This window comes from Aulostomus chinensis, chromosome 14 (genome assembly GCF_037954235.1).
Source record: "Aulostomus chinensis isolate RoL2024-O1b breed Wild chromosome 14, RoL_Achi_v1.0, whole genome shotgun sequence".
Classification (NCBI taxonomy): Eukaryota; Metazoa; Chordata; class Actinopteri; order Syngnathiformes; family Aulostomidae; genus Aulostomus; species Aulostomus chinensis.
In genome coordinates, this window is record NC_141333.1 from 21835273 (window position 1) to 21859729 (window position 24457).

General features: G+C 47.8%; 1 protein-coding gene across 6 annotated transcripts in view; it reads right to left on the reverse strand.

Annotated features, from left to right (window-relative positions):
• The window catches only part of dab1a (DAB adaptor protein 1a), a 74523-nt gene extending 59482 nt beyond the window's left edge, over positions 1-15041 (reverse strand). For all 6 annotated transcript variants that reach the window (XM_086224459.1, XM_086224456.1, XM_086224458.1 and 3 more), the window contains exon 1: positions 14792-15041. The gene's annotated coding sequence lies outside the window, so the exon portion shown is untranslated. The remainder of the gene's footprint in view (positions 1-14791) is intronic.
• Positions 15042-24457: the final 9416 nt, after the last annotated feature.

Sequence of the window (24457 nt, forward strand, 5' to 3'; positions counted from 1 at the left end):
ACACACACACACACACACACACACACACACACAAACAAAGAGATATCACCTGAAACAATTACAGAAAATTATAATATTACACCTAAAGGGTAGAAAGAACATTAGGGTCTTTGATTAAGATAAAGGTGATGAAAAGTTGTCGGTGACAGGATCGTGAAAAAATAAGGATCTGGAGGTGCGCGTGCGCGCGCGCGTGTGTGTGCGCATGTGTATAGGGTAGAGGGTAGAAGGTAGGGTAGAGAGACTGTGGTGAGGAAATCCTTCCCACTCCTCCTTCCATTACTTCCTCCCTCCATCTCTCCTTCAACCCTTCTCCCCTGTTATGATGGGATTACACAAACAGGTGCAGCCTCCCTGACCCTCACACCACCAGTTCCCCCAAACGCCCCTTTTCCTCACTCGTTTAACAACCTACCCATGAAAAATATCATTTCTCCCTTCCCTTTGTCTCCCTCCTCTGTGTTTCTCCCCCAGCCTGATTGGCTCATCTTTCTTCATTGCGCTGGCTGCCTCTCTCTCCCAGGACTCACCATCTGTACAGTAACAGGTGTGCTGTGTGTGTGACTGATGTGTTTGTTACCTGTAGCGCTGCCTGCAGCCACACGGAGAAGAGCTGCCTCCATCTACCTATCTGCCTCCTGACCTACTAGCTCCCGCTCAGCTCCCCTTCTCCATCTCCTCCTCTTCTGTGTTTCCTACAGATGGCGACTGGATGAGGAGATGAGCAGAGTAATGAGATGGGGAGGGAGCGACAAGCTGGAGCCAGAGTTTCTGGTGGGTTCACCATGGTGAAGTTTGGGTAATTAGTCCCAGCAGTGTGTGTGTGTGTGTGTGTGTGTGTGTGTGTGTGTGTGTGTGTGTGTGTGCGCGCGCGATCACATTAGTCTCACAGGTGAGTGATTATATGCTCTGTAACACCTGGAAGTGCTCCTCGTACCTTCCGTCCCTCCATTTCTGATGTTGTCTTCATTTAAAGCTGCACCCCAGAGACCTCTCCTGCTGGCCCAGACACAACCCACGCCACACGATGGCTGCACACGCTACACAGCACGCTACACGCACATATTTACAAATACAACCCTAGCAGACAGGAAGTTGGCGATACTTTTGACTTTCTCCATGTTTTATGACTTTAATGATTTCAAACACAGTTGCAATGCACAGACATTCGTGTGCGTACAGCATCACAGCACCTTTGCAGTGGATGGCGTAGGTCGCTGCTGATGTTTCGCCACTGCAGGGCAACACTGTCCGGAAACTTCCTCATACTCGGATGTTTCACTGTTTCGTCCCAAAGTGAATAAATTAGCTCTTTAAATAGAAGAGGTGCTATAACTGAGATTTATGGATATCTCACCAGAGTAACCGCGCTGTGTGATACATCAAATATACCTTCACACACACACACACACACACACACACACACACACACACACAGAGGAAGTGGAACAGATACACGATCAATTGAACTCTCGCAGTTTTATCATCCATCCAACACAACACAATTTTCGATGCAAACAGCTACATTTTGGGGTGATGCTTGTTTCCCTAGAAACCATCAATTATCAGATATTCAAAACTTTATGTTAACAATCTTCTTATTTGTTTTTAAACAGAAAACAACTCTTGTACAAATGAGTGCTTAAGTCTAGTGATATAAGTAAGTCTAACAGAGAGAACGGTCATTGAGAATGTTAGCAGACACACAGGACTAATAAGAGAACAATGACCTTTGTTTTTAAATGAATGTCAACTTCAAAAGAATTTCAGGGTTGTTGCAGGAGGCCGGAGTGACCCGGAACGACTAAACTCACACAGTCAGACAGATTACACTACATCTGAAGAAAGTATTCAATACTACTACTACTGCTACTACTACTACTAATAATAATAATGATAATAATCATAATCATCATTATAACGCTTTTTGAAGATCCAAGGCCACTGTGTGAGGGCCAGGCCGGCCCCTGTATGAGGGCCATGTGGACCCCTGTACGAGGGCCATGTGGACCCCTGTATGACCCCGCATACTGCTGAGGATCCAGGTGCTGTCAACATCAGGTGCGCAGCCATGAAATGACTCAACTCACCCCAGTAGGAGAGGTCGGTTCCACTGGAAACCAGAGAGGAAGAACCAGCACCACCCAGCCTGATGCTGGCGGGCGACGAGAGCTTCAGACAGTCAGTTAACCACAGCTGCAACGATGTTACGAGTGTGTGTGTTCCTGCGCATGTGTGTGTGAGTGCATGTGAGTGCCTGTGTGTGTGTGTGTGATGTGTGCATGTGTGTGTGAGTGCATGTGAGTGCCTGTGTGTGTGTGTGTGTGTGTGTGTGATGTGTGAGTGTCCTTGGCGTGTGTGTGCGTGTTGCATGTCAGCAGTGACAGTAATAAATCGCTGAGGTCAGGCCTCTCTGGTGAGGAGGTTCACCTGACAGACAACCCGGGCGTCAAATATTCCCATCAGCACATACGGCCACTCATTCCGGGACCCTGTGATTATCAGAGCGGGGATCATTAGGTTGTTCTCTTTAGAGAGCTCAGCCGCACAAGTGGATCCCACTAAGAACTCATTTGAGAGGCCATTTGCAGCAGAGGCCAAGGTAAGAGTCTGTTTTCTGCGGGTGAAGGGGGGCCTCCAGAGAGGAAGTGGACTCATCTTCGGCTCTGCAGCACCTCAGACACCCGAGAGGGAACGTGACGTTCCAGGCGGCTGGGCGAGGTGAGCTGACCGCATCACAGCAGCAGGTACAGAACCCAGAGAACTCTCTGAGGCCCAAGAGGACATGGCACTTCCTGCTGCCGCCTCTGTATTCACCCCCCTCGTTCACCTCTGTTCCTGCTTCCTTCAGCTCTAGTTTTAAGTAGTTTAGTTTTCATTTTAAACACAGCTTCATCTTTTCTTGTTAAACTCTACTGTCTTCATTTTGTTTCAGAGTGCTGCTGTTGCATGAGTGTAAGAATACTGGGGGGGGGGGGGGGTGATGTCCCATCTGTGACACAGTTTTGTCGCACCCCAGTGAGAGCTTTTAAGAAGCGGAGCATTTTCTCAACCTGATTTTGCGACTTGCTTGCTGTTTAAAATTAGACGCAGTCTAACCTAAAAAGATGACACATAAAACACATAAACAAATGCGAGCCTCTCCCACTGCAAACACCCACCTGCACCTGGCTTGTGCTGCACTGGGAGAGGCTTTCATCCGCGTTCATCCCAGCTCCAGGATGTAAACACAAAGCCCAGGTGAGTGCGGTTCTGGGGTTCCACCAGGGACTTCTGTGACTTGTTGTCATCCAGACCACACTAATTCAACCGCTGTTCTCTCACACAAGCACTGATCAGTCAGTTTCTCCTATTGTCTCAGGTAAAAACCCGGTTAAATTCCAGCTTTGCGCTCCATTTTGAGAATCAAGTCTTCGCTGTTCTGTGCCTGACTTCCTGCCTGGCTCCATCTGCTCCTGCACTCTGGCGCAGCTTCAGTCAATCATCTTTGAGTGGCACTTCGGAGACACTTCTGGGTTTGTGTGGCGGCATCATGAACGTTGGGCCCATTCATGACGTGTTCCGATGCACAAATTTGTTGTCACACATGAACATTTAGTCTAACCGGTCAGAGCCAAAGGACTGACGACTAATTTAAACCTGGCAGTCATCCAGACTTGTGAAGGGACGCTTTCATGAATGGAGCCTGGTGCCTGGAACCCACAGTCCCTCTACAAGCCTCATCCATCAGAACGACTCAACCACCGGGAGGTAGAAACAAGGCCGGTGAACAAGGATCACTCGCCTCCCTCCTGACATCACAGCAGCAACCGCCATATAACCCTGCATCTGACTGAGTGTGTGTGTATGTGTGTGTGTGTGTGTGTGTGTGTGTGAGTGAGTGTGATTGAAACTATTAGATCAATTCACAGCTTTCAATTAATCCAGCGTCACCCCCCCCCCCCCCCCACACACACACACACACACACACAGTGTCCCTGCAGCTGAGTGGGTGGTCTGTTCACAACCTCGCCTCCAAACATTTCCTATCATATTTATCAGCCGGCAGACTGTGATGGATCCAGAAGAGTCGTTATCTAGAAGGAGCTAATTGAAGGCTGCCTTTAACTCTGATACAGAATGAATGGAAGTGTGTGTGTGCGTGTGTGTTCTTGTACTTGCTACATAGTGAGGACTAGAATATGTATTTAACCAACAGAGTGAGGATACTTTTGGAAAGTGAGGACATTTTAGCCGGTCTTTACTTCTTCAAAGGGTTGTTTGAAGGTCAAGACTTGGTTTTAGGGTCAAGGTTAGAATCAGGTTCAGGTTAGGGTCAGGCAGTCAGTTGAGATGGTTAGGGTTAGGGTGAGGGGTTAGGGAATGTATTAACGTCCTCACAAAGATATAACTACAAGGATGTGTGTGAGTGTGTGTGCCCGTGTGTGTGTGTGTGTGTGTGTGTGTGTGTGTGTGTGTGTGTGTGTGTGTGTGTGTGTGTGTGTGTACTAGCTGCCTAAGGGAGTCGTCCAGAGGAAACTGACCAACTCCCCTGGGCAGCTGGCACACACACACACACTCACACACACACACACACACACACACACACACACACACACACACACACACACACACGCACACACGCACACACGCACACACTTCAATTCTAAATTCATACCTACTGTAGTAGATTTGGATTAAACCAGTGGCCAGTTAGAATATCAAGGCTGAGCTGCTGCTGAATGAACAGGCTCTGGTGGGTGGGGGACTGGAAGTCTTCCCCTTTCCACCAGCAGGTGCCTGCAGCTCTTCACTCATTTCACACACCTTTGGTTTACTAATTTCACTTCCTGCTCCACCACAGTGAAAATGTCCCAGTATATTTCAAACCATGAGCAGACTCTTCAAGCACAATCATTTGAATAAACCAGTCGCTCAATGTCAGAAAACAGAAGGAACAGGAGGCCTGGGACCAAACGCATAGAAACCCGCCTCTGAACAGGAGGATGGAGGGATGGAGGAGTCCAGGGTGTCAACGTTGCCGTCTTCTGTCAGTGCAAGCCTCCACTCGCGTGTAAGAGGCCCCAATAACTGATGCAGGATCAGTATTCGTATCAGGCCCATGCTCGGAGCTTGTTTTGGTCCTTCCACTGAGTAGCAGTCAGAAAATTACATAACGGAGCTTTAAGCTACTTCATTAATGGTGGAGATGTGTTTTATCCTGTGTGAAAGCTTGTCTTATAAATGCATGCTTACGAGCTCTAATGCTCCATTTTACAGCTCAAGCACAAAGCCATACTAACTAACTCTGCTCTGATTTGAACTGTAAATTCCCAGCAATTAAGTGAGGGCTGATTCATTTTATCTTCCTAATGTGTATTTATGAGTCTTCGGGTCGGATCTGCTTACATGACTGCCAGTGAAAACCACTTCAAATGGAAAAAAATAGCATGCTAATGTCTGCCGGGCCATTAGGAAGATGCAGATTGTGTGTGCAGGACATTAACAACAATCTGTATCTCTGTATTAGGGAAGTTGTTTTTCTCGCTGTTTTCTCTGCTGACATAAACTTAATAAGCAGCCTTTCCTGAACCGATAAAGCACACGGGAGCTGGAGAGTCGGTGGGAGTCAGGCAGATAAGAGCGCGTTGTCTTCACGTGTCCGTCAGTCGATCATTAGCCACAGATTAAAGTCTTCTTATCTCTGTCACTCCATCTATTTATCTGCCAGCAGTGTAAGAACGGATTTGTAGCTGAAGGAAGAAACCACGTGAAAGCGTAGATCTCACGCCTCGTTTCCGTCACATGCACATCAGTAGTGCACTATCATTGGTAAAATTACAGTCGTCAGAATTTTATAGGAGTTATGAGGCAACGTCTTCTGCCTTGAATATCAAAATATGGCCTTGAACCGAATTTAGTATTTTTAAGATGAAGACGTGAGATATCAGTCGTTCTCTGGACGCGTAGACGCCGTGGGCAGAACACGCTCCTGTGGTCAGGTCAGCTGGCAAACTGTCATCACATAGACTCTCAACTATTTACGTCCAGCTGTGGATAAGCACTCGCTCAGCGCTAGCATGTAGCTTGCTGACAATAATGGAGTAATTTTCATTGAACTCCTGGATACACACTCAGTCTCCTAAATCCTTGAACGCGTTCTCACAAACGTTACAACGTTAAAACACTCTTTCATCCCTCAATTCTCTTTCATGATCACATTTTATAAGAGAAATTTTGATTGATGGCCTCAGCGTGCAATTCTTTAACTGGACTGGAGGGAAACAACAAGAGCAAACTTTAGTTCCACGCTTAGACTCCCAGACAAGCCTCGCTGCATGTCAACAGGATTCTCACCGGAATGTTCGATGTACAGCGCTTCGCTGGAACGTTGTCATTCTAGGAGGAAACCAGAAAACAACAACCATAATAACAGTGGAATACTGAGTGCATGTAAACATAGTACTTGGCTTCACACTCCATCTGAGCCAATGACACACAGAAGCTCCTTTGGCGTTCAGGCTGGACATACGCTAACATCTTCCCATTGGTCGTCATCAGCCCATCAACCATGTGCCAGCACGTGCAATGGGCGGGCCATTCACCTCCCCGCTCGCCACTTTTTCAGCAGACGCTATCATGGAGATGCTCTGTGGCTCATGTTTTAACCGGATGTGACCAGCAAGCTGACAGACATCAACTCAGCTACTTGCAGCTGTGCAGAGCAGAAGACTCAAGACGGTGAACACGAACACGCGTGTGCAGACACATCCCAGCACCTGCACTTGTAGCCTCCAGAGGAAGCAACGGGTGGGATAACATGAACCTAACATGCATCACGGAGTGAGGGGAATACACGCGCCTCCAGCTGTTCAACCACGGGTCGGGATCCGCCTCTCGGACTCCAGCGTCCACATCATGGTATTGATTCAGGTGCTTCTTCATCATTCTGCCCTCTACAAGAGGACCCGATTGTAACGAGCTGTGCATCTTCATAAATGATGCGTGATGAGAACATGCAGCATCACGTGTGTCTGTTTACTCTCACGCAAGCATGTCCGACCTACATGTTAATTATCAATTTCAAAGCGGCGGCGGTCAATCAGCCCACCATCGCTCGGCCCTGTTAAACATTTAAGAGAAATGAGGTTGGAGGAAATGAGACGTTGACGTTTGAGTTTGAAATGAATTGTGACTTTTCATTCATTCATAATCGCGCGTCTGTCCGTCTGTCTCTGTGTCTGCGGCCACGCGAGCTCAGCATTCCCCATGTTCAGCACTCATGAGGCGTTTTAGCCTTCGAAAGAGAAATAAGACAAGATGCGTGATATCCGCTTGTCTGGTTAGGACTTTCTAGGGTGCAGCTGCTCACTCCTGTTTACAGAAACTGCTGAAGTTCTGCCAGAGAGCAGGTTTGCTAGAAATGGGTCAGTCACTGTGCAGACGTGGCTTACATGTGGATCACTTGTCCCCACAGAGGCAGAGCGGGGCCGGGCCCACGGGGGTGTGACAGCAGCGGACGGGCTGAGGCTCACAGTCGCTGCTCATCATGGAGGCCAGCGAGTTATAATGAGGGGCAACTATGTCTGCTGTAGCTGCCGTGTTGACAAGTGAAACTGTGACAGAATCTTCAGCACAACAGTGTTGAACGCTTTAACACGCGCAGCTTATCACATGACCTGGCAGGTGGCGCCCCCAGCACCAACAGGAAGTGTTGCGCTGCTGTGCGTCAACAGGAAAAGGCAACAAAACAGCACGTCTTCACAAAGCTGCTCTGGGAGCCAGGATGTAGGCTTCGCACTGGACGCTTTCCTCGACTCAACTGTTGTCCTGAACATGAATATTCTGCCTGCTTGCAGAGGTGTGAAGAAACGCCATGGTTTTAGTTCAGCGCTATAAGCGTTGCAGTTACAGGTAAAGCCCAGCAAGCAAAAACATAAAAACACTAGAAACCAAGTCCCAGCAGTTTTGCACCGCGTGCTTTAATGCTGCATGAAAAAAAGGTTCCCACTTTGATTGTTTTTATGTTTCCTCCTTAATGGAAACTTAACTTGGTTTATGGGATGAGCTGCTTTCATGACCCGTGAAAGCTCATAAAAATGGGACCACAAAAGTGCCTGGGTGGGACAGCACGGCGCTGGCCAGCAGCTGCGTCACACAGGCGCGTGAATGCATGTGGAGGCTGTCCTGGACCCAGATTCAACCTTTTCTTTCCTCTTGATGGAGGAAAGAGAAATTGCTCTAAGGAATGTCTAGTGCACAAGGCAGCCCCGCCCCCACGTGGGAGGAGCTGAATCTGGTTATAAGCACATGCTGATTTTGAACCCACTGAAAAAAAGCTGACTGGGCCATTTCACACAGCAAGAAGAGCAATCGCCTTTCTTGGTTTTTGTTTTGTTTCTTCTTCTCTGCTGTGTTACGTTCACCATCATGGAACACAGCCGAAAACTCCCCCAACGACCACATCGCTCTGCCAGGATGAACCAGGAGGCCCCTCCCACGTGTGTCAGGAGTCCCGTTACTACTGCTTCCTGCTCTATGGTGATGTATCAAACATGGCCGCCTCACCACGGTGTTTCTCATCTATAATGGCTGTTATTATCCTCAACAGGTGAGCAGACATGAAGACGCCTCTGAGCTGCTGGCTGAAGCAGAAGGTGTCTCCCTTCCACCTACGTGTGCGTCTCTTCCAATAACAGTTAAAAAAAATCATGTATTTTTCAATTCTTATGGAAAATAAAACCCATTTCATTAAGAAAGCACATTTAACAAAAAGATATGATCATGACTTGAAAACTTTACAGTAGAGGACTTGAGCTGGGGGAAGACTCAGACCTGACACTTCCCCTGATGGAGCATCAGTGAACAGAAGCCAGTCTCTAACAGCGACTCTGTCAGTGAGGGATCGCTGAGCTCCTGATGCTACTTTTAGGACTGTTTAGGTTTCTTTGATAAATAAGAGAAGTCTGATTTTGAAAGTGGTTCCTCCCGCTTTAGTCCACTTAATTCAAAACACACTGACAAATTCAAACCTCCATTCTGGAGGTTGATATTTGTATTCAAAGGACAGCAAACGTCAAACTAAACCTATCAGTGTTGCTGTGGATTCCAAAATGTTTCATGGCTGTGATCGATGACTTCAGGCGAACGCCCCGATATCACGGACAGAAACACACCTCTGCCTTCCCCAGGTGGCCTGTCGGCCCAAAAGTAAGAGGAAGGACGGCACAGCTGCCCCCTACTGGGAAATACCAGCGCACCACTCATGAGCAGGTCCAGAGAAGACATCCAGTGGTGAATGATGGCTATTGAATCCCGACAACTGTTATGGTGGGACAAAGAGGAAAATCACAGTTCAAAGTAATTAGTAAGCAGGCTCCGAGAGGATGGAGAGAAAAAGAGAGACAAAGAAAGCGAGAAAGACAGGGAGGAAATATAAAGAGGAAATCCTCAGAGGAAAACATCTTTCCATTTCTGTCTGTCGATTTCTTCTCCTTGCAACTTTGCTGCAGTCTCTGAGTGAGTGTGGAAGTCAGTGGAGCTGCTCCACAGGGAAGAGTAGCTAACAAACCCCCCAGCAAAACTCAGCCTCCCCCATGCTGCACATGCATTCATTAGCCATTGTACTCCTTGAATAAAGAATATGGTACAAAATCAGCCTTTGTGTGGTTGTTTGAAAGACAGAGAGGAGGAAACGCACATTCTAATGTCGTTCCTGATGCTTTGTGAGCTGCGTTCTCCCAGCACCTAAAATGTCATGAGGAGCCTGTAATTGAGTCTGTCGAGGCATAACACAGGCCACCGTACATCACTGTGTGTGTGTGTGTGTGTGTGTGTGTGTGTGTGTGTGTGTGTGTGTGTGTGTGTGTGTGTGTGTGGTTTGGGGAGGAGGGGGTGGTGGTGGTGGTCAGGGATCTTGACTTCTGGGGAAATGAGGGTGTAAGGCGCTGAATTAATTGAAGTGTTAATGTGCTGTGACTCCAGTGTGGCACATTCCTCTGTGTGTGTGTGTGTGTGTGTGTGTGTGTGTGTGTGTGTGTGTGTGTGTGTGTGTGTGTGTTCACCTCTTGCAAATCCCTTCTCTAAGTGCTTTTGTTTGCTATGAAAACCCATTAACAAAGTGAACACCCCGGCGATTTCACCCAAAAGTGGTGCTCACTGGAGAGAGAGCAGAGCAGGGCGACAGGACGCGGTCTCACACGTGGGGGGTGAAAACGGAGATGTGACATATATTGAAGTCTGAGTTCTTAAGTCAACATCTATTCAGAACCTGGAGGATCCCTCAGCTACACTAGAGGTAGAGCAATGGAGGGAGAGGATGACAAGCAGACAGAGACAAGATGGACAACTGAGGACTGTGTCAACACACTCCAGGCCAGTGAAGGTAAAGATGTAGAGAAGCGATCAATGACAGAAATGGAAGACAAAGACTTTCTCTGAATGACAAAACTCATGACATCAGGCCAACAACCATTGGCAGCTTTTTACCTGGAATATTGACGTGTTTCTGATGTGCTTTCTGACTTCCACACGCTTCCGAAGAGACGCACAACATGACAACTTTTGCTCAGTGTTGGATTTACTCTACATGATGTGTGTGCGTGTGTGTGTGTGTTTATTTGTTTATACTCCTAATGTGTCCACAGTTGCTAATCCCAGTGGTGTGGAGAGATTGTGAGTGTTTTAAGAGATTAGAGATTATGGACTGCAGAGGCAGATTAGCTGGCAGTTGGAGCTGCACCTCTGGGGGCTGTCCTGCACTCTCCACGCCCCTCAGATGGTGATGTGTGCATGTAGAGGAGTGCTAATCCTGACTGGTGGTAACAGGAGTGTGCAGAGACAGTGTAGGGGCTGCTGATCTGAAAAAAGCCCCCCCCCAAACGCAATAGTGGGCATCACTCCTGACACGATCGGGGGTGCTTCAGCTCCTGACTCGTCAGCTCGCACACTTGGAGGAAACCCTTTTGATGAGAAAACTACAATATTTCAACTTTAGCAGCCACTTCAAAAGGCGCCGATGAAGAAGTGGAGAAGCTTCCGTCAGCATGTCTGATCTAGCAGCGGTCACACCTTCACCTGCGTCACAGTCGACAGGTAACGCCAGCTGGGGGGGTCTAGATTATGAAGTGCCCGGTATAAGTTTGGCCTTTCAAATTGGTGATTCGGTGAGTCGTTCCTCCGGAGGGGCAGCTCAGCCACAGGGGGCAAACGGGCTGTCGCCCCAGCAACAATAGCCTGTACGTGTGCATGCCCTTGGGTAGTGGTGATAGCTCTGTGCATGTGTGCACGAGTGTACGAGTGTGCGTGTGTGATAAATATTGATTTGGTCGCTATCACAGTGATGCATTTTATCTCCCATCAAGTGAATAAAGGCCAAGACACAATATACACAGAATGGACTGTTGGGGTGTTATTGATGCCGGTCATGTGAAAGAATGTCTTGTCTCTTGCATACACACACACACACACACACACACACACACACACACACACACACAAGAATGTCGATCAACAGGAGGGGAAGTCAATCAAGAGCCAGTCAATTTTCTCTCCATCTTTCCTTCCCCACTGGAGAAAACCCGATGTGTTCCAGGCTCTGACTTGTTTAAGCTCAGACAGAAGGCCCGTATTTCCCTTTGATTTCTCTCTTCTGCTCTTTGATTAATGGGTTCTGTGGGGATGATTTTAACATTTAAGAAATGTGAGTGCTTTTGCAGCATCTGTGGCTCCTGCTGAGAGGTAAGCAGAAGTAAGCCGCGGTTCAATAATGAGTCAGAGCCCCCGGTGGACTGGACTTGCAAGCAGAAGGGAGACTTGCTCAAATGAACGCCTGAGGACGATGTGAGGAGCTCGGTTGTTGCGTAACTGGGGATGCGCCAAATCATTACAACACACAAATGACATGTGGTAACATTGATTCACCCAGCAGCCCAACTTTGAATAGAAGAAATGAAATTCTACTTCTATCGCTTCATTTACTGCATTCACCCAGGAACTTGCTGGAACAACACCTCAGGGGTTCACTGGTATAAAACACCTACCCAGCCAGAAAAGAACTATTGATTATGAGGCCTGGGGAGGAAAGAAGACGGAGGGCAGCACACATTTGGTCCAAGACAGTTTTTGGAACTTGAGTTGCTGCTGTCCAGTGATGGAAAGTAAGATTTTTTCTATGTACCTTGAACACATTGTTGAGGTATCTATACTTTTCTTGAATAAATGTTTGAAGGGGTACTTTCTATTTTGTTTCATATATGGTACTTTTATTCATCCCACAACACAGAACACAAAACTGATGTACTTCCAAATTTGAAGTCTGACAACTTGAAGAGAACCTCATCAGAGCAGCATAACTGCAACTAAAACTTCAATGGAACCTTCACTGCAGTCACAGTGTGTATTACTGACCGCTCCCAAGCACCAGATGACACAAATATCACATCAAAGGTGTACTTTTACTTTTGATAGCAAACAGGATTTGGAATTTTTTTGCTGGATTACTGTTTTATCTGCGTATTTCTACGTGTATATGAGTGAAGATACTACAAGGGGGACATTGTGAATGTGACATATTTAAGCAATGCTGAATTGATGCATTAAATAAAACCACTGAGGCTGAATGTGTCAGGACACTTAGCATCATGGCGCCGTATGATGAAGCTTCATAGCATCATCTGTCGCTATGCTAATAGTGAGCTTCCAGTTTAATGGAGATAAACGCCACATTAACAACATCATCTTCTCCTCCAAGAAAAGTCTTCAATGAGAAGGAAAGCTCTGGATCTAAGGGAACTGACACTAATGTAGCATCTAAGCTAACCTCTTCAGGAGGTAAGCCCCGCCCACATCTCCTCAGAGGACAACTGTGGCACTACTGGTGGTTCGGACACAAACACGCAGCCTGAAGCCCGACAGTGTCGCTTCTTCATCTCATAACATCATGATCTTTGAAACCAGCGGACACACAATGTAAATTCACACCTGCCACTCATAAATACACACCTGCCACTCATAACTACACACCTGTCACTCACAGCAAGCTGATTGGATGTGGACGCTGGAACTGGGGCTGCCCACTTGAACCTGTCTGATGTTGCCTTCTTGTCTGTAAATGAGTGCTGCGGTGATGCAATCCTGACCTTGATGTGATTCTCTGAGCGAGGTTCTTCATTTTTCCCCTCAGCTGCCATCTGTAGAGATGCCAGTTGAGATTCTCTGCAGCATGAAACTCTTCTGAGTTAAAAGAAGGTTTTCCAGATATCAGAGGTACACCGTGTCTCCAACTGAGAAACAAATTCAAAGTTACAAGTCTACTTTTGCAAAGGCTGTGAAGAGCTTTAGGAAGCAGAAACAGCAAGCTACAGCTTCCAGTGACTGATGTTCACGACTACACAGCCCAAAAGACCTCTTATCTGTTCGAGATTTAGCCCAACGCTCATTCAACCAGCCTCTCTACTGTAGCACAGTACACAAGAGCCACTGCACCGCACTGGAGACACAAGACTGAGGAAAGAAAAGCAGGAGCCTGAGACTGGAGAGGACCGGGCAGGAAGGAGGGAGGCAGAGCTTCTCTGCGAGTTCCCATTCAACACTGCTGGGTTTCTATGACGACCTGGACTGGCCTGCTGGGCCTCTACTGGCAGCAGTAAGAGGGCCGTTGGGCCAAGTAATCAAACCCTTCAACTGCATCGAAGTAAGAGCACCCAATAATCAATGATCAGCATCAATAGAACAAAATTTGAATGAACATTCAACAGTTAGGTGCTCAGTATGATGAAGGCAGCGGTCATGATATCAATGATCAGAATGTAAACCTGTCACGTGAAATAGTGAACATTCACCAGTAAAACATGGCAGCATCACTGGCGTCACGTGCACAGACACACTTGTTGATAAACGCGCACAAAAAAAAAAAAACATGAGATGGAGTAAAAGACCGGGGCACGTGAGGGTTTGCTGAGCACCACACGTCCATCTCCATGATTAATGCAGGGGAGCCCCCCCCCCCCCCCCCCAGCACCAGCCGACTGCGCACTACTGGCCACGTTTCTACACCTCGTCGGCATCCGTGTGACCTCCACGGCGTCACTCGCCAGTCACACCACCTGGAGCAACCCTCCACCCGCCGGGGGACGCCGGTGCGGAGTTGAGCTTCCACTCACTCATGCGCCTCCATTCAGAGGGAACACATCTGCTCTCCGGCCTCCAGCTGCACCGTCAACGGCCGGGAGTCTCCACCGGAGCCTTCCGTCCGTCGGGAGAGTGCAGGACTCGCGGACAACAGGGCGGCAGAAGGGGGGGGGGGGTCTCTCACAGACCGGGAACAGAAACTTGTCTGCTAGTCTCTTTATTCCATCATTTCACTGTGACTACTGAGGTTAATGCGGTGGCGAGGGGTCCAGGAGACGGACGCCCCGGGAAGCCCAACTATACAGTCCGCTGATGAGACGGATGCCAGATGCGGCACCGTCGTTCCTCCCGCCTAGCACACACACACACACACACACACACACACACACACACACACACACACACACACACACACAAATGTTTAAATGAGTGGGTCACTCCCCCACAACCGCGCGGCACACATGCGCGCACACCAACATCCTGACGCACCAGCAGCAGCAGATCATTCATTGCAGTGAAGAGGAGCCAGCAGCTGCACACACACACACACAGAATCCACAGGCTCATTTCAGTTTCACACACACTCACTGTCACACACACTGATCTCTAAGTACACACTTCATGGCTCCAGCTCTTGTCACCGGCACCAAATGCCGCAGCGTGTTTGCGTTAGCACACTTACCTTTGCACTACAGCAGAAATTAGCACAGTTAGTTCCCATTTTGTGAAAAAAGGGCTTTAGAATCCAGTCATTGCCGCGTATCTCCTCCTGGTGCATTCAGGCATCCACAGCGTACTTCAGCAGGGGCGGTAATCCAGTTTTCCATCCCGGGGAGAGCTTCTCGAGCTTCCTCACATCTTTTCCACAATCCCCACAAAACTATGCCAGTCCGCTTTCAGCGCGTTTTTCTCCTCTGCCCCCTCTTCTTCCCTCTCCCTCTCTCTCCCTCTCTGAGGTTGCCTGGTTACCTCTTTCTGTAGGCTGGTTCAGACCGCCGGCCGGCAGCCAATCACAGGCCCGGGCTCATCTTAACCCCTCCACTGCTGAACTGTCCTATTTCCAGCTTTCAAGGAGTGGGGGTGAAGGGAGGGAGGGAGGAGGGGGTGAAGGAGAAGAAAGTACTGGGTGATGGTGAAGGATTTAGAAAATTTATGTTACAAAACCATAATGAGCCGGAGGAGATGAAAGCAGAGTGGAGAGGGAGGGGCTGTTGGTGGTTGAGCTGGGAAATCAGAAGTTGTGGTAGACTTGTGCCTCCATGTTTGTACAGAGAGTGTGTTAGAACCGTGTGTTAGAACCGTGTGTTAGAATGGGAGAGACAGTGTGTGAGAACAGTGTGTTAGAACGGCACAGTGTGTTAGAATGGGACAGACAGTGTGTTCGAAAAGTGTGTTAGAATGGGACAGACAGTGTGTTAGAACAGTATGTTAGAACGGGACAGAGAGTGTGTAGAACCGTGTGTTAGAACAGTGTGTTAGAATGGTACAGACAGTGTGTTCGAACAGTGTGTTAGAATGGGACAGACAGTGTGTTAGAACAGTATGTTAGAACGGGACAGACAGTGTGTTAGAACCGTGTGTTAGAACCGTGTGTTACAACAGCGTGTTAGAACGGTACACACAGTGTGTTAGAACAGTGTGTTAGAACGGTCCAGAAAGTGTGTGAGAACAGTGTGTTAGAATGGTCCAGGGAGTGTTAGAACAGTGTTAGAACAGTGTGTTAGAACAATCCAGAGAGAGTGTTAGAACAGTGTGTGAGAACAATCCAGAGAGAGTGTTAGAACAGTGTGTGAGAACAATCCAGAGAGAGTGTTAGAACAATCCAAATGCTGGCAGCAGTGCGACCACCCTCTTTCTCCCACTTACAAAAACACACACTTGCTATTCATGTGTGTGACTCAGCGAGTACGGAACCCTCTTGTTGTGAGGGACAAACAACCCCTCTTTCTGTAGTTCAAGGGAAGCAGAATATTCCATGTTCTCACTTCCTGTTAGTGACCAATATGGCACATGAAGAGAAAACAGGGAAACGAGAGAATGATGCAAATAAGACTTTTGGTGTAAACAGATTGATTCTACACAGTCTAAACAGCCAAAAAACAAACAACCAGTGGAAATCGGATTTTGCAAATCTGGTTTAGGAGGTGGTTTGAATCTGATACTAATCTGATTTCTACAGACGCGTCTCAGTCTGAATCAGGATTGCAAAGGGCATTTCTCCATGGATGTTGTCTTCCTTCACGTGGTCTCCATGAATGTTGTCTTCCTTCATGTGGTCTGCATGGATGTTGTCTTCCTTCACGTGGTCTCCATGGATGTTGTCTTCCTTCATTTGGTCTCCATGGATGTTGTCTTCCTTCATGTGGTCTCCATGGATGTTGTCTTCCTTCACGTGGTCTCCATGGATGTTGTCTTCCTTCACGTGGTCTCCATGGATGTTGTCTTCCTTCACGTGGTCTCCATGGATGTTGTCTTCCTTCACGTGGTCTCCATGGATGTTGTAGCATGGTTGGTGACGTCTGGGCACAACCAGGTCCTCACCAAACAACCACATAGACAGTAAGAAAATTGGGACTTTGACCTGCAACGTTGCTTCTTCTCCACAGTTCTTCACATTCTTCTCTTTAATCAACAACTTCACTTTTCAGATTTTTGTCTTTGCACCCCCACCCCGGATCCTGGTCTCCATTGCTGGAGAGCTGCTGTGGTTTAGGACCATGAGGCTACGCGACATGAATATGTTTTAATTACCCCTCCATCTATGAACAGAGAGTTTTGGAAGCCCTGCTGACCACCTCCCACTTCGAGCTCTAAGGATTCCAGCGTAGCGAGCAGGGAACCTCGACACACCGTCCGGACATCAGCATCCCGAGCGAGTCTTCCCAGCCTTGATCATCAGAGGTTGGTTCAACATGCAGGAGCTGCTAACATATTTGTCTTAGCTAGCAGCAGCTATGCAGTTACATTTTGCATCTTCTGGTAAGCAACTGCTGATGAGATGCGCTAACAGAGAGCGAGAGCTCAAGGGTGGAGGCCTGGTGGAGTTGACTGCTCATCCTGTTGAGGGTGGTGGGGGTGGAGCCTATCCCAGCAGCCTTCCCCCTGGACAGGTCACCAGTCCATGGCAGGGCCAACACATAGAGACAGACAACCATTGGCTCTCCCAGCCACGCCTACGGTCAATTTAGAGTCTGGATTAACCTGGTCCCTCTTGATGTCTTTGGACTGTGGAGGAAGCTGGAGTACCAGAGAGAACCCAGCAGGAACAGGGAGAGCATGGAGACTCACACAGAAAGACCCCGTGCTGCAGCCGGGGCTCCACCCACAACCCTCTTGCTGGGGGGCCACAGTGAGGACCACTGCTCCACTGGGCCTCCTCCCATTTCATTCAGGTTACTGTGCAAATGTACAGATTAATGTGGAACAGAAAACCTGGCGCAGAAGCAGTGATGAAACCCCAGTTTGGAGTCAATAAGAGACCAACTTTGATATGAAGAGGAAAAGTGACATATTTCATCCACAGCTCATTTTATCTTCATCCATCCAGCACGGGTGCTCGCTGGGACCGCAGCAGGCCTGGTGCTGAGGTCCAGACGCTCGCTGTGTAAAAGCCTGTCTGGGTCAAAGCAGGACTCACAAACCCAACTAGATGTTGTGACAATAAGCAGAAATATGAGATTTACAACATGTAAAGAAGGAAATCTGACAGTTGACCAAACCATGTTGGGTTTTTTTCATTTCTAGGCATCACATTATGAAAGTGCTTGCAGACGCGTCAAATCAGATAATCCCATCATGGCAATGATGGGATTACTCTCAGCTATCAGATTACTATGTGCATGTAAACTCGAAACAGCAATTGAACTTGTCCCACCACAGACAGTGACATCATCCATAATACACACTGCTACTTTGCTGGCTTGGGTGTGTATTTATGTTGACTTTCCTGGAACAATGACAGCACAAAATGTGTATAAAGGGTGTGTCTTAAGATCTGATGAGCCATCTCACACACACACACACACACACACACACACACACACACACACACACACACACACACACACACACACACACACTGTTGTTTCTCAGTCCCATTCTTCTCCTGAATCTCTACTTACTATCAATCATCCTCTTGTCAAGATTCACCAGCGAGCGACCGTTAAATAACTGAAGTGATGAGGACAAAAATGACATGCAGGGAATTTTGCATCCAAAAATGGAGATCGTGGGGTGAGTGAGTGATGTCATATTGAATTAATTAATTAATTAAATTTTTCAGGCTCATTTCCATCCAGAGAACACAATCATACAACAGTAGAACCAAAACAGCTGAGAAAAAACAGTCACTAAAAAGCCAACCTGGGACTGAACCACGCAGGTGTGTGTACCTGAGTGGACACGAGAGTGCAACGCTGCACGAGGCTCACACCGCTCACCGTACAACGATGTAAAACAATACAGTTCAATGCGAAATGTACTACAAATATTCTTGCCAGGAAGTTATCAGAAGGGTCTGTATCATCTAAGACGCCCACTGAAGCCTCATTTCACGCTTCTTTTATCTACCGATCACTTATTCCTCTATAAACTTCACCTTCCATAATTCAGCTCCATCAACCATCGTCCACCTCGTCATCTTTTCTTTCGCCTCTCTGGTTTCCTCCCTGACTGTAGCTGTGGTTTACCCTCCCTATCTGAGCAGAGCACTGCTGTCTATCTCCCTCCCACACCTTAGTATCTCTGCCCTTTCTGCCGCATCTCCTTCCCTCGGTATCTCCTTCACTCAGTATCTGCCACCTTCGCTCACCTTCTACTCACTCACCTTCCTCCCCTCTCTCAGTCTGTCTGTCTGTCTCAGCTCGGCTGAACAGATAAGTCCTGGATGCTCAAGCAAGCGGTAAGCTCCCTCTCTTTCCTCGCTCCCGTGTCACAAAGAAATCACCCAGAAACACACCTGAACAGATCTAATCAAATAACATACACACACATAAACAGAAGATTTTTGCAGCAGAGACACACACTCACATACACACACACACTCTCTCACACACACACACACACACGCACACACACTCTCTCACACACACTGTCACACACAAACGCAAAAACACAGCTCTTTTTAGGGTAATCCATGGGAATGTCCAGATGGATCTGATCTCTAGTGAGAACATGAAGGTCTGTCTCACACAAAACATTGTTTCACAGGATTAGGTTTCCTCGAACTCACACACACGGAGGAGGAGATACAGCGGGCAGACACAGAGTCAAGAGACTGAGAGGGAAAGGCTGAGAAGAAGGGGAAAGAATGTAAATATACACGTGTTATCAGCAAAAGGAATCAAACTCTGTGTAACTGCCAGAGCGGCGCTGCAGAGCTGAAGGTGGCAGGGGAGAGATGGTCGTCTACGACAGCCTGGCATCGGGAACCTGTAAAATGAAGGTGAGTGATCCCCCAGAAATTATATATTTACAAGTTTGACTTCAATGTTACTCTCCACCTTCTTTTATCATGCACTTACCTATAAATATTCAAGTTCCCCTCCATCAACCTGCTCCTCGCTGCACTCCACTGTGTTGGGCGAGTGTCTTTCAAAATATGATGAATTATAAATTAATAGTTTCTGTAATATGGAGGTAAAGAGTCACTTTACAATATGACTGTGTGTAGCAACCGCCGCAGCAGCAGGAAGCACTGAGCGGCGCCGGCGTGTGGTTGGAGTCAAAACACAAACATCCCCACTTCCTTTTGGTTTGTAATGAAGTTTAACTCAAGTTACATAGATAGTAACTGAAATTCTATGAGTTACGAAAAATTATAATGAGAATTAAATTATGATAATAAAAGTTTTGCGAATCATAATAGAAGACAAACTCACTTAGGAGACACAGAACACACGAAGAGAAAAGTCCACTTTTACTGATAAAGTCAACAAAGGAGAAGATATTTTGGATTCTTCTTCTCTCCGTGTTTTGTACCCATCACTGCCACACCAACCCGACTGATGCTGACCACCAGTTTGTGTCACAGAAAAAAGAGCGACAAGACCGGTATCCAAAGTTTATGAGTCATAAAAGGACATTCAAGCCTGAAGTCCGTCGACGAGCAGAACATTGAAGCAGACGTGCACCTCAACATGAGGAGTAAACAGGAATTCTCTGAGAGGAACTCACTTCAAAAGAACTTTGAAAAGAAAGAAATTGGGTCATCTTAACAGTGAGATATGAGTAATTGCTTTTGTATGTAATATTTTCTTTGTAATAAATTGTGAAAAATAAGAGTAAACACAGGAGGTTGGTGGCGGCCCGGTGGCGCAGTGGTCAGCACCGGCTGCAGCACGGGGTCTTTCTGGGTGAGTCTCCATGTTCTCCCTGTTCCTGCTGGGTTCTCTCTGGTACTTCAGCTTCCTCCACAGTCCAAAGACATCAAGAGGGACCAGGTTAATCCAGACTCTAAATTGACCGTAGGTGTGGCTGGGAGAGCCAATGGTTGTCTGTCTCTATGTGTTGGCCCTGCCATGGACTGGTGACCTGTCCAGGGGGAAGGCTGCTGGGATAGGCTCCACCCCCACCACCCTCAACAGGAGAAGAGGGAGAAGATGGATGGATGGAGGGATGATGGATGGATGGAGGGATGATGGATGGATGGATGGATGGATGGATGGATGGATGGACAGGAGGTTGGCCATCGATGTCTTTTGACAGTGTTACCATGCAGACGGTGGCGGCTACTATCAGGCTTTCCTCCTGCTCCTGTTTGTTCATGAATGTGTAGAAATACACTGATGTGAGGACATAAACCTCCTGGTTGTCAGAGCCTGGTTTCTTCTCCGGTATGAAGCTGGTCGCCAGTTGAATCTGTGAGTTTGAGGCCGTCCTCGGCGCTGAGACGCTGAGCTCAGCACCGACTGCTTATTCTGCTCCTGACATGTCGTGTAGCGAATGAAAAACACTGCACTGACATGTTGACAGGTTTAAAAGCTTGATTTTTTTGGGGGGAGGGGATCAACCTTAAGCTGCGTTCCATGTAACATGTCAGCTGATGCACGGAGCTTGAAGCTGTGCAAACATCAGATCCAGGGCAAAGACTTGTAACGTGTTCAGACACAGATAAGGGACTCTGGACTCCAAGTGCCCCAGGATGTGGCATTTTGAGATCTGGAGCTCGTGATAGGCTCTTAATGAGGTGCAGCAGATGAACATCTTGACAAATAGCATGTTTTCATCACATTAAGAAGAGGAGTAGAATTATTTAAGCAGAGCTGCGTGGGACGGACAGATTCTGGGCATCAGAGACACACCCAGCCACATGCCAGATTATGTGATGACATAGATCAGAAAAACATCACGTATGACAGGAAATCTCCTGGTGCAATCATCTGATGTGTAAACGCAAGACCTTGATTTTATGTTACTGAGGTCGCGTCCATCCCTCCATCCATCCCTCCATCCATCCCTCCATCCATCCATCCCTCCATCCATCCCTCCATCCCTTCATCCATCATCCATCCGTCCATCCCTCCATCCATCATCCATCCATTCATCCCTCCATCCATCATCCATCCGTCCATCCCTCCATCCATCCATCATCCATCCATCCATCAGTCCATCCCTCCATCCATCCATCATCCCACCATCCATCCATCCATCCCTCCCCTCTTCTCCTGTTGAGGGTGGTGGGGGTGGAGCCTATCCCAGCAGCCTTCCCCCTGGACAGGTCACCAGTCCATGGCAGGGCCAACACATAGAGACAGACAACCATTGGCTCTCCCAGTCACACCTACGGTCAATTTAGAGTCTGGATTAACCTGGTCCCTCTTGATGTCTTTGGACTGTGGAGGAAGCTGGAGTACCAGAGAGAACCCAGCAGGAACAGGGAGAACATGGAGACTCAGAAAGACCCCGTGCTGCAGCCGGGGCTCCACCCACAACCTTCTTGCTGGGGGGCCACAGTGAGGACCACTGCTCCACCGGGCCGCCCACCCAAGAAATCCATTTCCTGAAATTCAGGGGAGAGAGCAGACGATTGGTCATCGCACTCAGGCTGCCGGGGGTTTTCAGTCATTGGTGTTCTGAGTTTTGCATCATCTGATGACCGGCTGAACTCCTGTTACTCTACTGGCTTGAGACGCTAACATGAATGTACAATATTTACTGTGTTAGTCTGGCGATTATGTTGCCTACCAACGGGGTTAATGGGAACCTACTGATGGCGTTTATCAGGAACTGTGAATGACGAGGAGAATGTCAGGACTTGTGTTTTTCTGGAACGGAGGCCCAGGTGGAGCGCGGGTGGATAAACACATTCCTCTGCTCCACATTTTCATCTGTCAATATCACATTCACATTTACTGTCATGTTTTTCAGGGTTGTTAACAGTGTCCTTTGAAACAGTGTCAATATGTCTGAAGGTGAATTTAGGAGACAGATGGAGGTGGAATGAGATTAGCGTTGACTCACACACAAGCACGCCGCGACCTGTTCCTCTGTTGCCATGAACACCAGGAGGTCAAGAGTGTGTGAACGTGGGAGTGTGAACGGAAATAATGGCAGAATAACTGCAGTCAGACGCATCATGATAACATGCACCTGACAGATGTGGAGAAGAGAGCAGATATTGAATCTGAGAGTTCACGCAGAGGGAGTTGGACTTGAGGTCTGACGATATGACAGGCTATTCTCAGTGTATTTACAAGTGTAAGCTAATTCAAAATGACGCACAGAGAGGAAAAGACTGCTAGGGATGATCTCAACTTAAATCTGGTTGACAGGTGCACCATTTATGCATACTTGGTTGAGGCGGGAGGGGGGCGGGTGGTGGGTGTTAACCCACGGGGGGGGGGGGGGGGGTGTACTCTGTTGAAATGTCCCTGATGTTTATTCTTTTATCAGATGTGTAACTTTGAGGGCTTTTGAACCATCAGATTTCATTAACATGTTTCTTGGGAATGAGAGCATGCACACACACACACACACACACACACACACACAGCGCAGTGTTCCGTAGAAGAGGGGAAGTATAGGGTATCTACTCCCACCTTTGTCTGAGCCCTGCTGGGAGCTCTGCGGCCAGTCTGAGCTGGTTGTGCTCCACCAGGCTGACGTCCTGAATCTCCCTGGAAAACATCACCACCACAAGTCTCTAGGGACCACATGGCGTCCACTGCATGTGTCTGAACGAGGCCCATTTACCGGCCAGGAGTCCACCACCCAGAGGTTGTGCTCAGTGCAGAGTAAGCATCTGTCAGTAGAGTCTGACCAATGAATGAGCGGGGAGGCGGGATTTCCCCTCAGTGAGCAAACTACATCAACAAATGAACCAAAGGAAAAGATTCATCCCAACAACATGCTCTACATGACATTTCCCATCAGCCATCTGGACCTCGGCGCTCTTTATTTATGAAGCTGTCAGATACACAGAACACATGGAGGATAGATGACATCATGGGTTCCAGCAGCGACACTAATTTAATCAAGTTTAACCTGGTTGAACTTGGGTTTGAAGTTAGGTTGGACTCTACACACCGCGAATGTTTTAAGGGCCCCGCTGGCAAAGATAGTTCCAAAATCTGAACAGTATTTGTCATGGCACATTATTGTTATCCATTCTCATAGAGAATACATGCAGTATTTCGACTTTGCTTCTGTTCTTTTAACAGCTAGGATTAGTGAGTCCGACTTTGTCCTCATCTACAACTTTTTACTGCTCCTGGTTGAGTGACATTCATTGTTTTAGCCATCAGCCTCTCTGTTGCGCAGCAAAATGTTCAAAGACAAACAAGAGAAAAATCGGTGGTAAACGGTGTGTTCAGAGTGGGGCAGGGCACTGATTGGCCACCTCAATTACAAACATCAGCTTCTGTCAGAATATGAGGGTCAGTTAGGATGTTATGCTGGAGTTCTTCAGATGAACGCTGTCTCAGGAGCCAACACCCACACAGGTCAAGTACCACAGCAGCCAGTGCACACGCTAACTCAGGAGACGTCGCACGCACAGCTGCTGCTCTACGGCTCTGCAGCGCAGACCAATGCTCACCTTCGAGTGCAGCCAGTTCATTCTTACTTTGGAACTCTACAGTCACGTCCTCCATGTTTCAATGTCCCCTATCATCATCTTTCCAAGTGCGCACCTCTCAAACAGCCACTTCCTCTCCCATTCATCTCATTTACACCTCCGAAGCAAAGCACCTGCTCAAAGTGCCCCCCCACAGAGAAGCAGGACAGTCGCACAGTAGCACAGTAGCACAGGGCTATGAAGAAGTACAAATCAAGTATAATAAATCAGTGTGAGTTGAAGAGTTGATGAGAGAATGTGCCGCACACTCGTTTCCTCCTGACGAGCTTTTGC